Source organism: Trichomycterus rosablanca, chromosome 4 (assembly GCF_030014385.1).
Source record: "Trichomycterus rosablanca isolate fTriRos1 chromosome 4, fTriRos1.hap1, whole genome shotgun sequence".
Classification (NCBI taxonomy): Eukaryota; Metazoa; Chordata; class Actinopteri; order Siluriformes; family Trichomycteridae; genus Trichomycterus; species Trichomycterus rosablanca.
Genome location: NC_085991.1, coordinates 33,486,242 through 33,493,306, shown reverse-complemented (window position 1 = coordinate 33,493,306; position 7,065 = coordinate 33,486,242). Strand labels below are relative to the sequence as shown.

The 7,065-nt window shown below is 31.1% G+C and overlaps 1 long non-coding RNA gene across 1 annotated transcript; it reads left to right on the top strand.

The window, feature by feature from the left end:
• Positions 1-4,523: 4,523 nt before the first annotated feature.
• Positions 4,524-5,296, top strand: LOC134311604 (uncharacterized). The gene is made up of 3 exons (XR_010011454.1): positions 4,524-4,612; positions 4,952-5,016; positions 5,173-5,296. It is a non-coding gene; the product is annotated as an uncharacterized LOC134311604 (long non-coding RNA).
• Positions 5,297-7,065: the final 1,769 nt, after the last annotated feature.

Genomic DNA, 7,065 nt, shown 5'->3' with positions numbered 1-7,065 from the left:
CACAATACAATTATTAGTATTATTATTGTTTGTCTAATCTGAACCATATTGATGCATCTGTGATATTGCTATAGCTTATAGAGGAAAAGCAATATATTTAAAAATATTTTAAAAATAATAACAAGATAAACACACATGTATACATTTCATGTAAAATATTTGTTCATTTATAGAAATGTATTAATATCACCAACACGCTCAGTCAGTTATTTTACTTTTTTATAAGATAGTTTGTGTGGTATCTTCTTTGCAGGAACCATTATCTAAAGAGTTATATTATGGTGAAATAGATTTTTTATCTTACAAATTTGCCCTTTATGTCTACGGTATTTCATCAAGGTACAATTTCTTTTCATGTACATTTTACAACTTTCATTTTACAACTGTAAAATTACAGTAAAAAGTTTCCATAAACTTGTAGGGAAAATGACAGGTTTAAGATCTCTATGGTTTATTTTATAGTATGTTATAACAGATTACTAACAGATTAATAACTTATTTACAAGAAAATATATCTGTATGTTTCAAAAATAATATCATCACAAATATTGTGTGTAATAAAATGCATAGATCAAAGCAATAGTTTTAATATTCTCCATAAAGCAAACCTGTTTACTAAGAAAGCTTTTGAAAATACTAGGGCCATTTTGTCTTTAAGAAGATGAGATGTAGGTATACAGATGATCCTCATTTAATTCTTACTATCTTAATAACTAGTAAAAAGACTAAACTAAATAGGTCAAGAACAAGTAACAGTGTAACATTTTCTAAATATCCTATATGCTTTGGCCTAAAAGGGTTTTTAAATACTGGCCTATAATAATGGCCTAAAACCTTTAAATACTGTTTTTAGTATTTTAATAAAATATTCAATTTAAGTAAATATGATTCACATTATAAGTAAAACAGTTCATATATTAAGAGGTAGTGATCTGAGATAAGGTAATTTGGCTAAACAATAGGGTTGTCTATGTAAACACCAAGAGTTATTAAGTCAGATGTACGTTTACTGTGATGTCTGTGAAAGAGTAGAAAGAAGCGAGTTCTTATAGAAACTCAGAATAAGAACTCAGGAAATGTTTAATTGTAAAAAGAACTATTAAACTTACTGGATTTTTTATGTAATAAAGATCAATTACCTGCATCATCCATAGCAAATAAGTTAGCAATAAACATTAGTTTTACAGTAAGGTCTAAGTCTTAGACATAAATTGAAGCTACTTCTCCTCAATGACCATTAAGGCATGATTTAGGTACATAACTGTATTCAGGGGAAGCTGCCATTTAAACTAATACTGATTAGGACTAGTCCAGGTTTCAAATAAACAAAGTGCATTAAGACAAGTATCAGTGATCATTTTATTTAAAATTGGCTTTAAACACAAGATAATGTTTTGTCACAATCTATTAGGTTAATGCTAATGAGGTTATAAAATTTTTTAGTCTAATTCATGTATAAAATTAATAGAATAAAGTAGAATAAAAAAAATATTATTTTCTTTACTCTTTTAAATAATATTTTAAATATAAATACTATTTTCATTTATAATAAACCATATAGTGCATCTCATGCCCTGTACCACCAAGCTGTTTAATAAAAGCATTCATGTTTTTTTAGTGAGGACAAGCTTTAGTAAAATAATAATAAAAAATGTTTCTGTTGATATATACCGTAGGTCTGGGTAGGGTGTTAGTGTTTTGTCAACTCATATCTACCTCTGCCATTAGTCAAATGATCACCTGCTCTGAGAAAAATGCAATTTTTTTTAAACAGAGCTATGTATAAAGACGACAATGATTAATTGTTTATTGTTAAAGTGGTTATTAGAATTTTTTTTTATAAATGTATAAATTATATAGACCCTCTTACTTGTCTGCACACAAAAATTATAAAAAAATCTAAACTAAATATTTTATTTACAAAAGCTTTCGGACCCTTAGCTGTGGCACTCCAAATAGGTGCATCCCAGTTGCTTTAAGGACAATAACTAAGTTTTAACAGTTTTATAGGACCAGATGCACTTTATGATGCATTCCTAATCATGTTTTTATATTACAGCAAGACAATACCCATACACCCTGCTAAAATGATTTAACAGAAGTCTAACTAACAATAAGATGCAGTGAAACTGCTTCCAGATTTAAACATCATTTACATTTTAATAAAAAGTTCTAATCAACTCATTTTTGTTAAATATTTGCTAGTATGTTAAAAAAAATTTATTTAAGGCAAGTGGTCATATAAAAAAAATATTTCTGCTCATAAATAGTTCTCCGTAGAGTATTATTAGTCGTCACTGAGGTTTTTTGTTTGATCAGTTAATCTACATCAATCATTAGTCAAATTATCACCCGTTCTTAAAAAAACAGCAGCTTTTTTTGACAGGTCTATGTAAAAACATGAATTTGTTAAATGGTTATTACACAAATATAAAACCTATTTTTAAAAAGATGGAACATTCTGTAGAATGCAACAAAACAAGAATCTGTAATCTGTGTATTTGTAATTTGTTACATGTTAATTCAAAATTAGAGTTAAAATGTTACTAAATGTGGCATTTTTGTAAGTAAAATTTTTTTGCCAGTTCTTGCTTGATACAAAACTTCAGCTTATCATGGTCCGTGATTGTCATGTGTAATCCTCCTCTCTATGATGCTCCATACATTGTTAACAGTAAACAGGTCTGGATTGTAAGCCAGCCAGTCAAACACACACACACACTACAGACGGTAAGAAAGATAATTGTCTGAGAAAAATAAAATAAATGAGTAAAATGTGCCAGATCTGTAAGTATACTTGTTTAACAGAAAATGTAGGTAATAAATGTCACTGATGATGGTAGAGAACTTGTTTTTGGCACTGTTTTTTCATCACCACATGTAGATGTTTGTTGTAAAAAGACAATAAGAATGAAGTGTAAATCAGAAATGGAATTCAAATAATATGTAAAGTAGTCTTTCCGGACTCTATAGCCAACACAATTCTCATATACCTGTTGGTTTTGGAATGTTGCCTTTGAATTTAATCAGGAGCAAACATGTGCGTTTGTAATGCTGCCACATATTGAGGTAAATAATTTTTTATTACAATAAAAACTTTTTTTGAGATTGTTTAGAGTTATGTTCTGGCACTAACTACAGGTTTATAGACTTTCCCTAAAACTTCCACTAGGAAGAAACTATTAATATTGGTTCCTTCTCTAAGTTACTTGACACATTAAATGTGTCTGAAAAATAATAGTGTTGCCAAAATTGTTTAAACAAATCCACAGATAAAAGCAAGAATCTTTATTTTTCACACATTTATAAAACAAGCATTTAAAAATAATGTACAATTTCCATTTTAAGGGGTGCAAAATTTATTTTTGTGATTTTTTTGAGTAAATGGGATGTACTTGGGATGTTGTTTAATACTTGCATGTCTGGTTAATTTTTAACAGAGTGAGATACTATTTCCATTTATAATATATTGTTTATATGAAATACTGTATATGCAATTTATTAAAATCTTTGGCAAACGTCTATAAAGCTGATGTGACTCACAGGCTTTCAATGTCAGGTGTAATATTAAGTATTTGCACGGCTTTTATAAAGGGTCCAAATTATATCTTCTATGATTTATGCATGATTTAAAGTTTAAATTTTGATTCCTTAGGACATACTGAATCATCAAAAACTATGTTGAATTCATCATGCTTCCATTAATGTTTTAATTAATGATTAATGCAAATTTGTATATTATAAGAAAAAAAGAATTGGACATTCTTTTTTAGAAATACGTATAAAAAAAATTTCATTGTCCAGCTTTAACCTCATTGCTGTTATACTGTACTATTGTCATTTTTATTTTACAGATTAAGAAGAGATTAAACCTTTATCATCATGACATATAAGGTGTATAATTCATCCTTCATTTCATCCAATAATTCCAGCATCACTGAATAAGACATCATTATCTTGTGTTCAACTGACATTTACTTTAGTATGATGGTTGTGGCTGTTTTAATCTTTCCCTTTAACATTTGTGCTCTGTGGCTAGGCAAGAGAACAATGACCAAACATAAATGCTACAAATCTTCAGATGTGCTCAATATTAGCATGGTTATTACAGCTGTTGTTTCATCTATACCTCAGGTTTTTAATTTTATTTTCTTGTCAAACGGGTTTAAATGGCATTGCAAATATCTTTGGTTTTGCATTCTTTTTTGCTCAAGCTCAGTTCCAAACCTGGATCTGCTTGGAACAATATGTGGCAGTGGCTTATCCAATCTTTTACCTGAAACTAAAGCAGCGTACACTGTAACAAATTTCTGTAGTTTTTCCAGTATTACTACTGTAGAATGTTAAAATTCTTACTGTAGAACCTGTACACAGCATTTTACTGTAGATCTGCAAAGGATCATGGTCAAGATTCAGTGGTGGGCGAATTCTACAGTAAGCATATTTCAGCTGTGAATCACAATATGGTAAGTTTAAGCGGGATTTTTCTTTTTCTGTCAGTTTAAACAATAATCCGTATTTGATAATAGTACAGTTTGCATTATATCTAACACAAATACTAGTTTTTTTTTATCACTCAGACAGAAAGACGTCTTTATATCATCAGTAACAGGTACAGAAATTAGAATTACTTGATAATAGTCACCTACTCTTTTAAAACGCTATCAAGACAGAAAGCGAGCTAGCTTGCTAAACATAGAACTAATCGGCCAGTTGATAAACAACTAGCTAATGGTCTAGCCAAAAGTGATACACTAGAGAGCCAGCGTGCATAACATTACCAAAATAAGCTATTTGTACATGATATTTTGTTATCTGGTGATATTTAGTTGATGACGGCATCAGTTGAATGTACGTAGGAGTAACAACACTTCGTAACGTTTGTGTGTATATGTGGCTGTGCTGTAGCTCCATGTTTTATGTGGTAAAACTCGTCACTCGTCTTTTCTAGTTACCGTGAGGCATGTCTAAGTAGCCTACTGAAGTGGACTAAAGCAAAACAGAGCCCCAAAACAGGTAAGAATTTTAAACAGCACATTTTTAATAGTAGAATGTGTTTATTAATGTGATATCTTTAATGGGAGGTTAGGAATTAACAAAACTGTCATAGTCTCCAGTCTTGTATATACATTTCTACAGCAGTAACAGTAATTCCTTGTTTTATCTTTACAGTCCAGGGAAGAAAACTTCAGCCCAAGATGTGGATTCCAGCAAATGTAAAACAAAGCACTTGCACATTTTTGTTTTTGTTCAGAACAGCTGTGTTTATAAAAATATGAATTTATTTATTTAATTATCTATGTATTTTTAAAATGTTGAAATTCAATAAATGATTTTTTGTTACAAATGCAGTGTCTTAATTTTTACAATGTAGTTATTTTTCGAATATTATTTTAGTGTTAAATGCTGTAATGCCTTTAAAGTAGTCTGATATTTGCTGTAATTAAAAGACTGTGATAACAATTACAGTAAAGTGATTACTGCTGTAATAGGTTACAGTAATGTGAAATTACTGTAAAAAGAGCTACAGTACTGTGATTATTACTGTAATATATATTACAGTACTTTATAGTTACTGTAATTAAATTTGCAGTATGTGTACTGTAAAATTTATTACAGCAACTTACCGGCTAATTGCTGCCAGCAAGTTACTGTACATTTCACAGTCTCCTTTTTACAGTGTAGGTATGGATTTGTGTTGGTCAGTTTCACATGGGCTTTATCCCTGGTTACAGGGGGTTTGTTTTTATTACTGGACTTTAGGCGTGATATCTTATACCTATTTCTGCACTGCTTGTTGTAATATTGTTTTGCAGTGTGGCAACATTGGCAGCACTAAAACACCCGGGTCCAGGTGGGGGGCAGGGGAGAAATATGCACCTTAAAAAAATAAAGGCTTGTAAACTAATTGCATTCAACCTGGTGGTACTAATTATTTGTTTCTATCCATACATCTTTGTATCATGTCTGTACATATCATGTCTCTAAATACATTATGTATTGCCAGTTTAATTACTGTGTCTTTTCTTTTATTTGGATCTGTCTTTCATTCACTTCTATTTATCTCAAGATTTATCAAAATGCCATGCAACATGCTGTTCTAAAAGCAAAGTAAGGCTGAAAGACTTGAATGTGTATAAGTCTGAAATCTTGCTTCTTATTTTAAAAAGCATTTTAATATGTTATGTTTAAGCTCACTTCAGTAAAATTCTTTGTAATATGCAAAAAATAATAGTAAATAACAGGTGGAAATAAAAATCTATTCATTCACATTTATTAACTGTTTGTAGAATTACTTATATTTTTGTGTTATCTCTCATATAATTTAATTTCATTTTATTTCTTTTCATTTCTCATTTTTGTCATTTTTGTTTAATCAACTATTGTGAACTAAAATTAAGAACTTTGTTTATTAGAGAAATATAAATAAAGTTATTGTTGTATAATGTTTATTCATTCATCTACCATAACCACAAAAAATGATCCTACCCTGAAAACACTGTGCACAAGGTGAACAGGGTGTTAGTGAATGCATACATTCACTTACTCTCACTTACTGCTAGAGGCTATTTAAAGTAACTAGTCCACCTACAGACATGTTTTTGTGAGGTTGGTGAAAATACCCTTCAGAAACTCAAGCAGACACATAAAGAACACAATCACACAATCAATGTCACGCTTGGAGCCTCAGGGTGATCCTGTGCTCCAGTGTGCCACGCCCTTCTCTCCCCAGTCTCCAGCCAGCCTCCCTCTCCTGATTGGTTAGCTGGGGCTAATTAGCCCCAGCTGCTACTATTTAGGAGAGGCTCAGGGAAAGGCTGGTTGGAGATTATTGAGGGTAACTCTGTCTGTTTGCTCTGGTGACTGTTTGCTCCTTGCTCCTTGCTCCTTGCTCCTTGCTCCTTGCTCCTTGCTCCTTGCTCCTTGCTCCTTGCCGTTTCATCCGGTCTGTTTAGCCTGTCCGTTAGCCTGTTTAGTCTGTTTGGTCTGTTTAGTCTGTTTAGTCCTGTTTAGTCTTTGTTTAGCCTGTCCGTTAACCTGTTTAGTCTGTTTAGCCAGTTAGTC